This window comes from Oenanthe melanoleuca, chromosome 10 (assembly GCF_029582105.1).
Source record: "Oenanthe melanoleuca isolate GR-GAL-2019-014 chromosome 10, OMel1.0, whole genome shotgun sequence".
Taxonomy (NCBI): Eukaryota; Metazoa; Chordata; class Aves; order Passeriformes; family Muscicapidae; genus Oenanthe; species Oenanthe melanoleuca.
In genome coordinates, this window is record NC_079344.1 from 18,294,906 (window position 1) to 18,313,341 (window position 18,436).

Genomic DNA, 18,436 nt, shown 5'->3' on the forward strand with positions numbered 1-18,436 from the left:
GGACAAGGAAAAAGGAAGCTATCCTAATAAATTTAGAACTTGGAAGAAATTCAGGTATTCCACAGTTAGGTGGTTTTATTTCCCTGCAACACAGAATGAAGATTTCTCCCAAATAAAGAGAATAACTTGAAAGTAGCTGCAGCTGCAATTCATCAAAAGCTGTCCTTGTCAAACTGGTATCAAGCAGACCTTCAGAAATCAAATTTCAGTCTCAGCTTTGCCCCTAACAGCTACGAACAATGCAAGTTATTCCTTTAACAAGAATTACTCCTCTGTGGGATTAATGTGCATTCAAATAGCTTTACCATATACATCCCAACAATCCTATTATGCAAGAGATTAAAACAGACCAGTCTGGTAATAAAATGCTTATCACCAGACCTGTCCCACTGGCAGTGCATGCACAAACTCAGATCTGGCTATTTTGCCCTCAGAATTCAAGGCCCAGCCACAGAATCCCAGAATATGCTGATTTGGAAGGGACCCACAAAGACCATGGAGTCCAACTCCCAGTAAAAACTCACAGCTGCCATCAGAGCCAAAACCTGTGCTGCTGATGCCACTGGGAAAGAAGAAGCCCCTCCTGGAGTCAGACAACAAGCCAACATTGGCCAACACTGCAGATCCTGCTCATGGAGCCTGACACACCCAGTAAAGATTTAGCTACCACTTGACTGTGTATTTCAAATAGCCATCAGCTAGCCTTACCTGCTTTCATAAACTAACTCCCTGAAAAATGCAGTGGTTCTGAAAACAAACTACACTTAGTAATTCATACCTCATGAACACTTAGTGTTGAAGTGTTTTTATTGATCACTCTTCTTGTCTTAAAAACAGCAGAAGTTTAACAGCTCCCATGAACAAAAGAAAAATTCACCCTCTCTTTTTAAGGGAAATCATGGAAGTAAAAAACCAAAAAAGCTAGAAGAAATGCAGAAATTAACTTCATTTGGGGACTACCAAGCCAATCCACTATAGATTAAAACAGCATTGTATTAAAGGTACATGAACAACTAAGGGAAAAAAAAAGAAGACAACTTTTCTGTATTCACATACTGCCCTCAAAATTGTAAAGGCATGTTCCCTTGAGTCACCCATCTTTCCCACAGATGACCACCAAGAGTGTCCCCATTATTTTAAGTGCAGCCTCTTCACCTGTATTCTAACAATTCCTCACAGCACATGTCACAACACTAAAAAAAACAACCAAGCACAGCTCTGTGTACACTGCAGCAATGGTGAGCAGGAATACTTAAATTTTTCACCCACGGCCTGGAGAGGGCAGGAAGTACAGCAAGAATTCAGAAACTTGCATGAGCCTGTAAGCTTGAGAAAAATCTCACTGAAGAACTGGTGCTAAAACACTTCCTATTTAATGGAGGAGAAGCAATTAGCATGGAAAGCTGCGGCATGTGAGGAGATACAGCTTGCTAATGGGGCAACTTGGATACTGAGTGACCCTTTATTTAACTACCCGGGGAACAGGCACACCAACAAAGGTTACAAAGTTAACCCCAGCACATCATGCACAGTTTTCTCCATTCCCATGCTCTGACACTTAGAGTGACATCGTGATGTGACACAAGCAAAACCGCAGCTCACAGTCAGTGCTGGCATCCAGCAGTGCGGCAGCTCAGGGAAATCAGCACCTCTCCCTTCTTGGGGCAGTCCTGGCCATCCATACACTGCAAGCCTGAGCTTGGCCCTGCAAGAGCAGAAGGTGGAAAACAGTGAGAATCTCTCTCCTTGTGCTTGCTTCATTGCAAAGCACCAGAAATTGTTACAGTCCCCTTCTAACAGTCAAGCACACAGGAGCCAAACCTCAGGAACAAAACTAAAGGAACATCATTCTCTTTTCCCTTTCTGAGCCACAAAAGGTTATCACCACATACACTCTGTGTGCCCTACCAAAGGCAACCAAAGGAACAAAAATTCCACTTATAACCAAAACAGTGTGGTCAGGTCACACAATCTCATTTCTCTGATTTGAAAACTGCTGGGATCCTATATAAAAGTTAACTTGGGATTTTAAACACTATTCCAAATACTCTGTTTTAGACATGATTTCTAAGCCAAACTTCTCAACTTCTATTTCAAGACATGCCAGATTTCTAAGGACAGGCAAAAAAATTATCACTTATCCCTCAATTTTCTGAGCTCTGAAGTTACAGTACTTGCCACCAAGTGATATAGTTCTAGAAATACTGAATAACTCATCCCTTCTAACAGGCACATTATACAGGTGAGAGAAAAGCCAAGAGAACCATCACTTCACTATCTTCAAATAGGTTGTGCCCCTACACATGTGGACAGGATTAAAAAAGAAAACCTATGAAAAATAAATTATTTGTTTTCATCAGCAGCTTGCTTATATTCTTAAGAAGTTAACAATGATTACTTCAGAATAGCACACACATGCTACAAAAGCAGTCAAGGGGGTCACATGCAAGGCAAATAAAAAATCTACATGTTTTGCAGCTTTAAGAAATCATGTTTTAAAACACTGTTTCATTTTTGTCTTATTCTCTCTCAATTTCTATGTCTGAGTATGTTTTACAATGTATGTATTCGTACAGTACTACCTGTATATAATAGATAACTCAATAAACTTACATACATGAGAGATACAGTATGAAAAGTGTTCTTTATTGACAGGAATGGGCAGCCAAAAAAGTTGGAGGCCACTACTCTAGAGAGCAGCTCTTTTATTTATTCTTGCCCTGCCCTTCCTCCTTCTCACCCTGGTTTTCCAGAGGACTGGAATGAATGGCGCCTCGCAAGGCACATGGCCCCGCTGTCTCCAAGCCCAGCGTCGGGGCTTCTTTTTGCCACCTCGAGACAAGAGACATCGCTCCCCAGGAAGGGGGAACTGAACGTGGAAACCTGGACAGAGGTACCAGAAAACCACGCTATGATAAATCACCTGCTTGACAAGGGAACGTTAAGTGGACCTACAGAAAGGACAAATAAACAGAACTAAGGAGCCATGAAATATCGCTTTGGGGGAACCGTGAAACGATATATAATGGAGAACACCGAAAGCCAAACACTTAGACCCTCATCCGGCTCTTTCCCCTCACCCCCCGTGAGCTGCAGCGGCGCCCCCAGCCCCCCTCACGGGCGGGCCACAGCACCCAGAGCCGCCCGGCGGCCCCTTGCCCGCGGGGGCCGAGGAGGGGCGGAGGGCCCAGGGCCGTCCCTACTGACCTGCCGGCGGCGGCTCCCGCGCAGGGCCGGGGTCGCCGGGGGTGGCCGCGTCCCCTCAGCCAGGTCCCCTCAGCCCGCGCAGCCGCCGCGCCTCCCGCACGCGCACGTCCACCTTACAGCCCCGCCCGCTCGGATCCCTCCGCTCCCGCCTCAGCGCGGCCCGCTCCCATTCCCCGGAGGAGCCCGTCGGGAGAAGGCCCCGCAGAGCCGGGAGCACTCCCGGCCCAGCTTCCGCTGTCCCACTCCCCTCAGGGGCCAGCGCGGGGCTGCAGCTCAAACCGCGCAGCGGGACTACTTCGCCACCGCAGGCGGAAGCACACAGTTTGCTGACGAGCGCGCGTGAACTGAAGGCACGCTTTTAAAGGGCCGCGCGCGGTGCACGCCGGGAGCTGTAGTCTTCTCGCGGCAGTTCCCCTGGCCGCCCAAGGGCCTCGCACCGCCCGGCGGTGCCGCCACGCCCCCTCCCCGCCCGCAGCCAATGGGCGACCGAGGGGCGGGGCTCCCCGCCGCGGTGCGCGCGCGGGGGGCGGCGCCCGGAGTTGGTTGTTTCGCGCGGGCGCGGCGGTCGCAGCCCCGTCCCGGGAGCCGCGTCCTCGGCGGGGCCCGGCGGGAACGGGAGCCCGAGCCCGCACGGAGCCTGCTGGGCGGGAGGCGCCGCGGGGCCGGAGAGCCCCTGCCAGGTGAGCGGCGGGAGGGGGTGCCGGCTCCTCTCGCTCTGGGGGGGTGCCGGCCCCTCGTGCCGTGAGGGGAGGCCGGGGGGCGGCGGCGGTCAGCTTTCCTCAGCGGAGCCGCGGGCGGGGGCAGCGAGCAGGGCTCCGGGGGCGGGGGGAGCCGGCGGGGCGCAGCCGCCGCCTGCCCGTCACTCCCTCCCCTCGGGTCCCGCGGCTCCCCGCGGTCCCGGTCGCGGCGGCGCCCGCAGAGCCCGTCTGGCGCCGCAGCCGCGCCGGGGCCCCCGGGGGCGGCGCGGGGCTCCGGGCGCTCCGTCAGCCCCGGGCGCTCCCCGGGCGCTGCTCGAGCCCGCGGCGCGCCTGGAGCGGCCGGCTCGGTCCCGCGCCCTGCTGGGAGCTCCTGCCGCCGCGCTGACACCTTCGAGGAATTTCCCGGGATAAAGCGCTGTGGGTGCCAGGTGGATGCTGTTCCTGCCGGGGCTCTCCCCCTGCTCTGTTATTACTGCGAATTAGTGACTTGGAAGGCTTTACGTGTTAGCGTGTACGTGTGTAGCTGCATTCAGTCCTCTCCGTCCTTTCTCTCGAAGGTTACTTCGGACTTCTAGGTGGGTCGGACTGTTGGGTAGTTTTTACTGCGGGTGAAGTTGAGGCTGGGCTGGGATTTGCGCTGGGACAGCAAGTGAAACGATGCGAACACTTTGCAGTGCTCTGTTACTTGTGGAGCGGCTGATGCCTGATGCAGAATGGCCAGGCTGCTCCGAGGTGGGCACAGGGGCACGGGTTAACGTCATCTGGTGGATCTCTGACCTCGAATTTAATAGGGGTTCGTTCTCAGGGAACACAGTTTCTGTTTGCTTTAGGTCTACTTTTGTAGAGTTCATTCTTCTTTAATCGCTTCATAAGTGCCTCCAAAGTTTTTCCCTTTACTCGCTGTGGCTTAAAGGCTGTCTGATGTCTGCTAAAACACTTTATTCCCGGATATTTACGGAAAAAATAATATACGGAGATATATGGGCAGGAAGGCAAGAATACACAGTTGTTTTAGGAACCAAGACTTTATGGCATTCCAATAATTAGGTTCTATAATTAGAAAGTTTACTTTAACTTGTTTAAAGTTGCCAGCTGAACAACCACCTTTGTGACAAACTGGCTGTACTTCCTTCTGTGTGACTTTTGTTTGACTTACAACCCACTCTAGACAGTCTGAATGCAGGGGAGTAGCAAGAGCAGCAAGTCCTTGTTGAGAGTTTGGTTGTTTGGACTCGTTAGATCTTTTAATCTAGTTTCATACTGGCTTAAAAGGCTGTGTCTGTACAGTAGGTAAGATGCTTTATCCAGATGAAGCATCTTCCTGGCAGAGTTACTGCTCAGTGTGTTTTCAGGAAAACTTCATTTTGTTCTCTAAAATACAGAACTATGCAAGAAGGAACTACTGATTTTTCCATGAGTAACTTTCCATGATTAATCTTATGTATTCATTTCTTGATGACTTTACCTTATTGTTAGGATATCCCATGTAGATAACTTAATTCACAGACTTCCTAAGTTACCTTTTTGGACAGATCTCTTTGGCTCAAGTGCACCTTCCTCACCTCGACAGCAGGTAGGGTGTGATTCCTGAGCCTCACAGGAGGTACCAGCTGCAGAACAGGGAGCCAGCAGACTTTGCTGCCTGGCCTGCCTGCAGGTAGGGGCTTTCACCCAGCTGCAGTTCATAATGGATGCAATGTTTGCATTTTCTTCTACTTTAGAGCATACAGTTGGCTTGAAGCAGCAGTATTTCCTATGAATCTCCAAGTCTTATGGTGGTTTTGTTGAAAGAGAGAGCAAAGAGACAATATACCATTTCAACTTCTTGGGTAATTTGTGTTTCTGACTTTTCAGCTCTTTAGAAAATCCATTTCCAGGCTTGTTTACTACCATAAGTATTCTTTCCTGTTTACTTTCTAAGTAAAGGAATTGGTTGGAATCAGTCATTTAAAGAAAAATATGTTGATGATTCCCCCCCCCAATGGAATAGTAACATATTAGGATAACTATTGTAATCTGTTGATTAGGGTCACAGACATTGACAATTACTGCTAACCTTCTGTATCATGCTCGGAAAAATATGTATGTGAAAAGCTTACTCTAAGTTAACAAGTTGTAACTTTTTTCCTTACCTTGTTTCTGCATTTACACTCCCGTGTGTCTCCTTTCCTGTTCCCTTTTCCTGTTCAGTCTTTGCTCTTAGGCTCCTTTTCCTTCTGGCAGCCCCTCATCCCGGTTTGGGATTAGCTCTCCCATCCCTTTGCCTTTTTCTTGGAGGGGATGTGCGGCTTTCCTCCCTGTCACTGCTGCTCTTATTCTGGTCGCTTTCTGGTGAGATTGGGTTTCAAGCGGTGTTAACAGTCCTTTCTCTTTTTTTTTTTTTTTTTTTTTTTTTTTTTTTCCTCGTGTGTATGAGGCCGCTGGAGCCTCTCTTGCGCAGCCCCTGTGCAGAGAGCCCCAAAGGTCTACCCGGGATTGCCCGGCGGGGTGAGCGCTGTCCCTGGCAGCTCCACGCTGCTCCCACTTCCCGTGCTGCTGCTGCAGCTCCAGAGGAATCAGTCCTGCCCAGGAATCCTGCCCCGGAATCCTGCCCAGCTGCTCCCTCCCGTGCAGGCGCTGTGTCAGAGCTGACATTCGGGTACGGCAGCCCATTGAAATGCAAATTCCCCGGCTGTGACGAGGAGATGGTGCTGGAGAGCACGGACGAGGTTGTGGAGTACCTTGGTGTGAAAGGAAACACCTGACAGGGAGACTAAAAATGTAACTTTATCTTTCTGCTGTTAACACCTCCAGATGTTTTTAACCTACTTTGAGTACAAAAATAATTAATCTGTAGAACATGTTTTAGCTTAGTAGTTGAAGCAAAGTTCAGAGAGAGAATGTCAAGTTATTTGCAGCCATATGTAGAATTTACTGGCTGTTAGTCGAAAAACACTAGTGAGGGAAATTCCACTCTCTGTGTATGTAAAGTACCGTGGATTTTGGAGAAGATGTGTAGCCCTAGGCCCATGGGAAAAGGTTTTGGATTCTCCATGCTGATACCTGGAGGGATGGATAGGGCACATTCTGTGAGTGCGTTACTTTTGACAGGGACCTTGTCCGCAGATCTTTTGGTGACGTTGCCAGCATTCCCACCTTCCTGTGCTCCCACACACAGCCCTGTGTAACGACCAGGAGCTGCACTGGGATTTACTTTGGCCTAAGGCTGAAATACTTCCATTGTTTCACATGGATCAGCACAATAATGCAGAATTTCCATTACCATATAGTTTTAAATCTAGAGTGGAAAAATACAGGCTGCAGACTGGAGTAAGAGTTTCTAGTTGACTTTCACTGTTTTAAAGAAGGGTAAAGTGGAGCAAGTCAACAGTGTACATTTAGGAGAATGTGACAGCTTTGGAATTTCTGTGACAGCAGTGACAAGGATAAATGACTTGGTTTTACTTGGTAACAATTCTAACTAGTTGTCCAGTATTTGAGCTGCAATTTCCATAAGTTGTGGTTCAGCGCTGTGTGCTCTGTGTTTGATAATTTCTGCTTCTGATTTAGCAAATGTGTAAGAAATCTTCAGTTTTCCTTTTGCCAGAGATAGATAAGTAGCTGAGTGACTCAAGCAATTTCTTTCCCCACATCTCTTTAAATGGACTGAGTTGATTTGAGATTGCCTGATAGTGCAAAATGTGGATAGAGGAAAACTACACAGTGGGTGTAACTCTGAGGTCACCTCCTTTGAACAGAATTTCTTTTGGGACCCCATCAGCTATTACAAAAGTTACCATGTTCACTCACCAAGTTACAAAATGGTTTTATCACAAATGTTTTTGGTTTTGTCTGTTCAGATGACAACAAGAGCAACAGGATTTCAGAACCCCTGGGATCCTCATTCATCGTTTATCTCCTCCTAGTAATCACATATTGCTGTGCAGGTTGAGGACAAACCCAGTTTTAAACCATGCCACTTAGAGAAGTGTTTTTAATCAATCTGTAATGGATTTCCATTTTTAAGTCTTTGATTCTGGGGAAATGAGGGGGGGAAGTATTTTTATCCATATGAGGTGCAAAAAAATATAAATATTATCTGGGAAAAGCATTTTAAGATCTTTGCATTTGTGGACTTTATCCCATATTTTCCTTAAGAGTAATATTACAGTTAAAAAGCCTTATATGTGCCTAAACATAAATGCTGAAAAATGCTCAACTGTCTTAAAGCAGTCACTGTTGACTGCAGGAGACATTTTTAGCAAAGTTTTTGAAATCACAGTAAACAAACGGATAAAAATCATGCCAGGCTAAACATTGTAGGCTTCTAGCAATCCTTGTTTTAGTAACATCTTGTCTGAGATGCCAGTTCAGTGTGGTGCTAAAAAGTAAGATCAGTGACTTGATAAAGTTAGTGCTATTTCAGAAAATACTGCTACTAGCAGAGAATTTGCCAGAGCAACATTATTGGTGTTCAGGCAGATTTGGGTTATTGTATTGTTGGCTAGAGGGTCTGTAGGAAGCTGTTTAGTGTTCACAGTTTGACCTTCCATGTTTTTGTAAAACTGATCTCAATCCTAGAATGTTCCCTCTTGGATGCATGCCTGTATTTACACAGGCCTCTCCACAGAGCTCCCCAGAGGAGGAAGACAGTCTGGAGTACAGGAGATGTAAATTCTGCATGTATATATTTACATCCAGTCTTCCAGCTCCGAGGGTCTTACTGTCAGAAAAGCCTTCAAACACATTTAAAAGACATTTAAATCTTACACTGTAAACATGAACAGATATAGACATCCTTCCACACTGACTTCATGTGTATTCCCTCTTAGCATAAAGTCTCTTGTACATATCACAGATGCTCTAATTGTTGTCTCAGCTGCCAAATTTCCTTTCAGTGAGTCTCATTGTTCTGCTTTTGTACTTGTTGGTGTCCTTTCTGGGGGCTTTTGTGGTGCAGCAAGAAAAAGGAAGAACAGTTTTAAAAATGTGTCATCCTCCCCCAAACTGGCCAGGAAGCACGTGTGACTGAAGGTGATAGAGACACTTCCAATTTCAGTGCCTCTGGAGCTGAAGCTGTCCTTGGGTAACTGTTAAGTCTTTTAGCACCTTTTTTCCCCCCCTCAGTTTTGCATTTCTCTGTACTTTGTTTTAGCCCCAAATAGTCTTCTGCAGAGTGCCCTTTTAGCCTGTTTGGCTAAAAAATCCTGTAAAATCACTGATGCCCTCTGTAAAGGCTCAAAATTACATCAGCATTGCCTTAATAAAGTTTGAAGTTTAATGCAAATATATACAAGCTCAGAGAGAATAAATATTGGTCCAGGAGTTTTCCACGGGGGAGTAAGTCCTGTTGTGTAATTGTTTTTCCATTTGCTTTAAACCTTGCTAATTGTCCTTCTGGGCCTTCCTCATCAGGATTGGGTGGTTTTCCTTAAAAACAGGTTGCACAATATTCCCCAGTCTGAGACTTTTAAGTCTGTAACTATATGGTTAAGGAGTATGACTCCTGCCACTTGGAATGATCTTTGGAGGAGATGGTTTATTTAATGACTTTTGTTCTGTAAACTGTAGACGTTCTGAGTTTGTAGAAGCAGGGAGACAGCTCCTAGTAAAGATGTAGAGTGGGGGGCACATGAAAGCTGCCAGTGTGAACATTTACACATGCTGGGATTGTGCAACAGCTTGTGGTATGTTGTAGTCAGTGGAAGAATTCACTGAACTTGGTGTTAAACACACATCCAACGCAAAAATGCTGACTATTTTAGAGCTTTAGAGATGTAAAATTCTATTTTCATACTGTGACTTTTTAACTTTTTTTAATTTGGAATATCAGATTATTAGCAACAACAAGTCTCAGACCTGCTCTGCTGCTAATGAAGCTGTCAGTAACATATCTTTCAATTGTAACAACAAAAAATCAAAAGTGTTATTGCAGAGACAGAGCCAGACTTAAGGACAGTATTTTTGGCTAAGAGAACATTGCTGGGGAAGCACAGAAAACGAAGGCGTGTTAGGGCAAAGCTCTCTGTGCCTCTGAATTTTGCCTGGTAAGTATTTTGTGTGCAGCAAAGGCAGCAGCATCCCTGTGAGAGAAAATGTCAGCAGAAACAGAGCTCAGAGCTTGCCCTGTATTTCATTAACCCTGGAGCTGTGCCGTTCCCTAATTGGCATCTTGCTCCAAGAACCTGTTGGCAGGCAGGCTGCTGGGTCGTGCTTCCTTGCAGGTTAACCCCCTTATCTTCCCAGAGCAGCAGCAAATCTGGTTCTTGTAGTCGAGTTGTTCAGTAACAGGTGCATCAGGAGGAGTGTTTCACCCTGGTACACAGAGTACCTGTTTTCAGCAGCTGATAGAGAGACACTGTTAGTTACAGTTGCCATGAAAAACCTCCCGCGACAGCGTGAAGGTGAGATTGCACTGGGGTTTAGATGGAGATTCCTCAACCTCACTGGAGCTTTAGTGATGGTGAGTTCTTTGTGTTCTGCATAATTCTCTGCTGTTCTGCTTGTTGGAGTGTGGGAAGTGTTTGTTTGTTGTTTTCAAAGAGAGAAGCTGAACCAGGTTCCATTCTGGTGAGTATTGCCATCAGCATCACAAGGGGATTCAGTAAATACATTCTTTACGTACACAATTACAAATCATACTGGATTACATAATGTTGGAAACAGCAAGAGGTGCTGCATAAAAAAGGTGCCCAGTTCTCACCCCTCATCTTTTTTTTTCCACAAGGCTGTAATTTTTCTCTGCAGTACATAATAGTGATAACATTGCAGGCTTTTTTCCTACTGTGTCCTTTGCAAATTAGCTTCATCGCTTATGGTTGTACATTATCTTTGTTTATCAGTGTAAATCAACAGTGCTGTTCCTGAACGATGGAGATAGCAACAGACAGACCTTTTGAAGGCAAATCTGCAGAGTGAGAAGCAGTGTTGTACAGAAACATGGTGGAAAAGATAACCAGCACAGGTTATCAGGGTGTTCTGCTCAGTCCCCCCAGAGGGGATGGTGGAAATGGTGTGGAATAATGGTGTTTTCTAAAATATTCCTGCACAACTGCTGGGGCAGCTGGAAGGTTCATGCATGCACCAATAACTCTTAGGAGAAATAACAGTAAACAGGTGACATTGCAAGGCCACAGCATTTAAATAAGTGGGAATTAGATTTAATACATCAAACGTTATATAATTGGGTTTTCCCCCTGGAGTTCAGTTTCTGCAGTTCTTTGCATATTAAATATTGGTCTGTCTACATAGAAAGCTAACTTGGGGTGCTTTCATTAAAAAGTATTTAAGCACCCAACCAGAATGAGATCTGTAGAACAAAGGAGGAAATAGGAGTCCATATAATGAATATTGTTGTCTTCAGCAGCAGACACAGTTTGCTGAGGGGGTGATAAGTTCAGTCAATACTCATAAAATTGTATTGCATGGATAGCACATTGAATTTCTTTGTGTTCTGCTGACTGAAAGAGTTGGTGTACATTTTCAGTCAAGTAATCACAATACAAGTTTGAAAATATATTGGAAAACTAAGCAACCAGTACTCAGTTCATAGCTGCAGTGATTGTGTTGGATGCAAATATCTAAACTGTGGATAAAAAAATCACTGAACAAGTGAAATTGAAAATCACTATCAGTTTCTAAACCAGGATAAGCTGTGCTTTTCCAAGAGTGATAGCATTGTCATCTGTATAGACACTGCAGAGGAGCACAGTCCCATCCTCAGTCCTGCAGCAGAGGGATGTGGCTTCTTGGGTTTCTCTTGCTGATCATAAGTGACTTGCTTGTCCATTCAAATTGGTGTTTCAATTAAAATGGGAACAGTTATAATGTAAAAACTTTGTTTCTTTCCTACTGTGAATATAAGGCAAGAGCTGGGTTGTTTTGTTGGGGTTTTTGTGTAATTTTTTTTTGCTTTCACCTGCCATTTTACAAATGTCTGTAACTTAGGGTATTTTAAAATCCACAGATTTCAGCTACTTGTATTGAATTGACTTTGCTGCATGGGTCACTGTTTCTTTTCCATCACTATTTTTCCATGACTTCTTGGAATAATTGTTTTGCAGGCAAGGTAAATTTGTATCAGACATACAAATGTTCATTGGATGGGGTAAAATATCCTCCCCAGCTGTATAATCTGCTACGAGATTCTGAAAAGTGACAGCCAGAGGACAGCTCAAAGCTGTACACAATGTGCACATACAGGGAACATGGTCTCTTCAGCCTCTCTAAGATGTGTTGGAGTAAATATGTTGTTTTGAAAGGGTTTTTTTAATATTTTTCAGATGAGCAACTCTCTTGAGCTTTGTGCTTTTTATTACATAACATTTAAGATTAAGTTCTGAGCATAACAAGTTTTTATTTTGCATTCATAAAGTATTTGTTGCTTGTAGCCATGTAAAAATGGATACATTTCCCTTAATTCTAGCTCTGTAACTTTGGGAGCATTAATACTGCAGTGTTTTGAGCAGAAAGTATTTTCTTCAATCTAATAGAATTTAAAATCATTAGAATTTGCTCAGTATAAAATGATGACTTTCTGAAGAAACATTGGCACAAACTGTGGATGCTGTTAGGTTTTGGAACTTGTATTGAAATTACTCATTTTCTCTGCTTTATTTCTTCTTTCACCTCATAATTGAAGGCTGGAGGACAAAGCAAACTTGGGGCTGAAGGACCTGCTTTGGAATCTGACAAAAAGGCAGTCAGTTAGAATAGAGAGTATGTCTTTTGGGTGGAGAGAAGTGCCTGAAGTGAAGAAACAGTTTTAGGTGCTGTGGCCTATTTTGTTGTTTTGCTTTGCAGACCAGTCAGTTCTGGCATTTCCATGTACAAACTTCTGTGATTTCATATCTTGTGTGTAAATGAGTTAATAGTTTCATAGGAAACAGTTAATGACTAATCCATTTTAGTATTTATGAAATTTAAACTATAAAATTTCTGTCAATAGTTCAAGAGGACTTTCTATAAGTATCTTTGGCCACGAAGATTTGGACAAATGTGATCATTCTACATTATGTTGCTCTTGAATCTTCAGCTTAGAAAATATTTATATCTCAAAATCAACTTCTTAGTGATCTTGGGGAAAAAGATGTTGTACAAACTTTCATTCAAAGAGGAGACATTTTTTGTTTTCATCCTGAGAATGGTGTGTGTCTTTGTTCAGATTTGTGTGGATGAGGAGAGATATATATATATATATATATATATATATATATGTGTGTGTGTGTGTATATATATATGCGTATATCTTACATATATATTTGTTTGAAGTGACTATTAATGCTGCCTTAGGAAGTAGTGTTGAATCTTCTGCTCTATTCATGTTTTGGGAAGAGTCCATTTTTATCTTCAGAGTTGTACAATAGAAGGTAGGGCTGATTTAAAAACATTTTGCTCTCTGGAGAGTGTGACTGAAGTGCTCATCTTTCCAGAAATTTGCTGGGACTTTGGTTTGCTAAAGTATTTTTGCCTTTAAAGTGCTGCTTGAGGAGACTTTTAATCAGCATCCCAGCTGCCTGTGTGTTGGAAGCAGAGAGGCAGCAGAGTGAAATGGCTTTTTAAGTCAATCCTATCAAAACCCAGAACTCCATAATTTCCTGATTTTACAAATAAGAGAACTAAAAGCTTGGCCTGCCTGAAGTCAATTATTCTAGTGTTTAAAAGAGGACCCAGAGCACTCTCATGGTCTTACTCACTTTGCTAACCCAGCCTTTTGAGAAGAGCCATGGTAAATATTTATTTAGTTGCCATAATAGAGTATGGGAATGTCTTCTAACCTCAGCAGCAAGGCTGCTGCTTCTAAAAGCTTCAAGTCTTTAGTTAGAATGTTAAAGATTTATGGCTTTACATCACAAATTGTATTTCCAAAGGCTTATCCTGGGACTGCTGTATTTTGTTTTTGTAACTCTGTTGTATTGTCATCTTTCTTGAATAACTTGCTGTCAGAGCACATGCCAGGTCATGTGTTACAGTCAGTTCAGAGCAAGCACACATTTTACCAGTTAAATATTTCTCTCTGGGAGCTGCAAGAGCTGCCTTGCATATCAGAAGCTTGCAGTCCAACCTGCTGATGAGTATTTGCTTTGCTTATGGCCAAATACTTAATGTGTGATTTGGGAGTCATATTTGGAATTAATTTCTATATTGTTCAGCAATGGGAAACACTTGGGAGCTGGGATGATGCTTGGTTGGTTGCTCAGTTTTCAGATTATTTAATCTAGGTGCTCTTCTCCCATCTAAAAATTGAAATTTTGGATTAAACCAGATTTTTTACTATTTTTAGAGCATGGAAGATCCTGCCTTTAAACTCCAAGCCAGAGACTGAATAAATACTTGTAAGTCAGGAAGCCTCATTTTTACAGTTTTCCTCGTTGACCTCAGGATCATGTTTTCTATCATTTATGACAAGAGAGAAAGCAGTCTGCTTGCAAAACAGTAAAATGCATTCAAGTCTCTTTGTATTGTCAGGCCATGACAAAAGCTTAATACAATGAGAATGACTGGCAGAATGACATTCACTCTCCATTTTTTAGCTCTTCTGTAAAATATACTGAAACCTGAAATGGGGCATAGTGGTCTCAACAAAATGCAGACAGTGACAAAAACTTGGACAATGCAAACATTCTCAGGTGTAGAGCTGAATCAATTGGGATGAGCAACTGAAAAGGCAAATTGGAAATACTGTTAAGATGTCTGAAACATTTAGTAGCAATGGCCTGCGTTAAAATATTTTTTTGCAATTAATTGGTGCTTTCTGTAATTTCTTTTGCACAGCAGTTTTCATGTGTGCACCACAGTCTTATCTTGAAGCAAGAAAATGAGGCTCTTTCTGAGCTGGCTACTGCTTTATTGCAGAGATTTATTCCTTAATCTTCATTGGAGATTTTGAAGTACTGGCTGGTTTTTAGCAGGCTGATTTAGTTCTTGTTTGATTTGAGAATATACAAAATAGGACTGCTGTAATTAAAGCTTTTGGCAAGTCCTGCATTATTTGTGCAGTAGCATTGTACTGAGGACACGATGCATTTTAGGGAGGGGAAATCAGAACAATGTGCTGATTTGCTTGTGTGGGCTAATATGACTCATTTAGAATGAACTCCTTTAAAAGTCTTTTTTTAGGAAAAACTGACAGGCTAACTTCAGGTTTCAAATCAGTTTTAATCTGGAAGTCTCTCTTCGATCGGCAAGGCCCTAGCAATTCTCCATGGTTGGGGTCAGCAGTTTACAAACACTGCCTGGACCAATGATCTGTGAAATCAATCTTTGAGTCTTCCTGCTGCTGCCTTTGAACAGTTTCATTGATGGCAAAGTAGAAATGACTCACGCTTTGGGATGTGATTATAAAAGTTCTAAAGCTTAAAACGTACTGAAGACAAAATGTTGATGCTTGGAAAGTTTGTTTACCCTTGGAATGAGAGAGGATGTTTGGTCCTGACATTTTCTGGAGGTGTGTCACAAGATCCTGAATTATTTTGGTGATGTGTTGCTGTTGCATAAATATATTTGAGATATTCTGCTCACCTTTCAAACTGAAACTCTGGTATGAATGAGTTAGCTGGCTGGCTGTTTGCACATTAAAGCTAACATTTTGTGGATTCAGATCCTTAACAGCTTTTATTCTGTGAATGAATAAGATGGATTAATTTATATACAGCACTTGCTAGTCAGAGAGAAGTCAGTAGGTTCAAAGCCCAGTGAAGCAGTGGCTATAGATGCCCCACAATCTGCTCCTCTTTTTGAAGACAGCTCTTTAAAGCTGAACTGTCATGGTTCTTCCACCTGGAGCTCAGTACCTCTGTTAATCAAACATGCTTTCTGTTGGTGCTTCAAGCATCAACAGATATGACAACTGGCTTGTTGTCCCACCCAGTGCCGAGTGATATTTCATATTAAGTCATTTTTTTTCCCAAAGCAATTGTTTTGAGTGAAGCTCCTTGCATTCTGACTCCAATTAGCATGCTTCACCCTGGCGGTGGATTCAGATATCCCTAATATGAATTCACAACTTTGATTCATCTCTCATCTTTTGCACTTCTGTATTTTCTTTATTCTTTCTTTCAGCACAGCATATCTGTAAAATACTGTGTGCTCTGGCTTGTAGGATTCACCTCAGTGCAAGTGAAAACAAAAGTGTTGCAAAAAGCATAGTTCTGTCTGTGCTGAAAAATTTCTGGAACCTGTGGCAAAATCTGGTTTTGTTGGCTTTTGCCAGAGGAACAAAGGGATGCTTTCAGGTCTGGGGAGCCTCGCAGGGAGCTCAGGCTGTGGAGCTGTGTGAGAGAGAACAAGAGCAGCTGTTGGAAGTGTCCCAGCGCTCGGGCTGTGGCCATACAAGGAGCCCTCGGTACAAAGCCGGGCTGCTTGATCGTGTGTTCCATGTGTGCTAAAGTTCATGGGGCTCTTTGTCTGTGTCAGCCTCGGTGCTCTCACCCCTGAGATGCCTGCAAGCATCTCTGTGTTATTAGAGTGGTAGAAAGGAAGTGGAAAAGAGCGAAAACAGACTTACTGAATATTTCAGCGTGTCTTTGCCAAATCACATTTTGGGATTCATTTCTATTTTAAATACTACAGTGGCTGCCAAAGCTGGCAAACTGTGATCCCCTTTGGAAGGGGGAGGAGACTTCATTGCTTCCCTGCCAGAGGAGGAACATCACTTCATTTTCCTGTTGCTTTGTTTTTCTTTTAAAGAAAAATAAATTCTGTGAGAGAAAAGTAGAAAAGCCATTTTTCAAAGCTTTTTCAGAAATTTTACAAAACAATGGGTTTGATTTACACTTTACATGTGGTTTCCTGTCTTCTCTGACATTATTTGCATATCTTTAAGAAGTAGCTTGGTTTAACTTTATTTTATAGGACTGTGTCCTTTCCTCAGCTAATGCTGGTAGGGGTGTTGTTTCCTTGATTATTTCTATGTGCACATAAGCAAGAAGTGATCAAATTTAATCACCAAGCAATTGGCCAGATTTGCATAGAGAAAAACTGTTTAGAATCACCAAGAAAACAGGCTGAACATAGAATAATATCTGTGCTTAAATAACTAAATCCCAGAGTTTAGGAAAATAAGATGACTGAACAGCAATTAAAAAAAAAAAAAAAAGAAAAAAGAAAAACCAGAGCCAAAAAATATCTGGGTTTTCTTCCTGCCTTTGTCATGCCTCACTTGTAGCCTTGGAAACTGAGACAAAGAGGTTAAGAAACTTGCTCATTCTTAAAATGGAGATAAGATACAGTGTATACAGCTTATTTTAGTCTCACTTATTCCTCTGCAAAGTGCTGTAAGTGAACAGTGCTGGATTTATAACAGCATATATCTGTACTGTGAGCGTGTGTATTTAGGACCTGAGCCAATGAAGCCACGTTTGGTTGTGTTTCCTGTGCATACCTGTTAGTGACCTCTTGTTTGAATCTGTCAGTCTTTGCAGGTTATTCCATCCCCTGTCTGGAGGGTGCTGGATTTTGGTGAAACCAGGCAGTTCTGAGCAGGATGCCTGGGCCCAGCGTTTGGGCACAGTGCAGGTTGGCTCCAGGCTTTTCAAACAGACTCCTCTTTTCCCTCCAGGTATCTAAACCAGGGATTCAAGATCGTGGGATCAAAACATTGGAAAGGGTTCTTGGCAAATTGATCAACTGTGAAATAGTTACAAGCTCTTATTTTTTAAATCTGAGTGGCACTTTTTAGTTAAGGTCTGTTCCAGGGGCTTTTGTTTTATAGGCTCTCTGGACATTCACATGCTGTTTATATTAATGCAGCTCATTTGTAGGCAGTGCAGACACTTTTAGGAATTGTAAGACTGTGCAGACATTTAATGGCTGAGGATAAATTGCACAGCTGTGGACACTATTTATACTCTCCTGTATAGAAAAGAGTCTGTATCATGAAATAAGCATAGCTCAATGTTGTGAGTAATTTTTCACGTTTTTTTAATCTTGGAGAGGGCTTGCCAGCTCTTGGGCTTGCATGTTAGTGTTAGCATGTCCATATCCTAAGAGGATAAAGTTCATGCTTTACCCATTAAGAAAATAGATATTGAAGAAAAGAGAGAGAAGGTAAAATGTTTAAAAATCTTGGTAAGGAATTCTAGAAACACTGCATAAAATTTCTGGCCTGAGAGGAGCAGTTCCTAAATATGCAAAGGGAAACTAAATATGATTGCCATCTATCAAGTCATGATTATTTTCAAAGTGAACAGTAACTCATGCAACAAGTTAGCTTACAGGTTAAGGATCTGAAACCTCTGCAAAGCACACATCCCTTCCTAAAGAAAGAAATGTCCAAGCCCACAGCTTTCAGTAAAAGAGCAATTTAAAGCAAGTTCCAACTTATTAAAATCTGTAAGGAGAAATAATTATAACTTTAATAATTAGATCTCAACCAAGGAACACAAAGAGCAAGTTGTTTGTTCCTTGTAGATGTGTTAATGATGGGGATCCTTAGAAGTCAACTTTAAAGGACAAAAGGACAAACACAATTATAGGATGTGTAAAATGGAAATTAGGCACTGAGACAGAATCTGAATTGCTTCAAAGATAAGAGGCTAGGATAAATTAAGAAC

General features: G+C 42.9%; 1 protein-coding gene across 8 annotated transcripts in view; it reads right to left on the reverse strand.

Moving 5' to 3' along the window:
* Positions 1-18,436, reverse strand: part of HMG20A (high mobility group 20A) — a 126,679-nt gene that overhangs the window by 34,583 nt on the left and 73,660 nt on the right. For 4 of the 8 annotated variants that reach the window (XM_056499385.1, XM_056499378.1, XM_056499382.1 and 1 more), the window contains 2 exons: positions 17,266-17,446; positions 6,038-6,625 (listed from right to left, as the gene is read on the reverse strand). The gene's annotated coding sequence lies outside the window, so the exon portion shown is untranslated. Of the gene's footprint in view, positions 1-1,602; positions 1,706-3,207; positions 3,513-6,037; positions 6,646-17,265; positions 17,447-18,436 lie in introns of those variants that run through there. The other 4 variants (XM_056499379.1, XM_056499383.1, XM_056499384.1 and 1 more) reach the window with 4 other exon arrangements.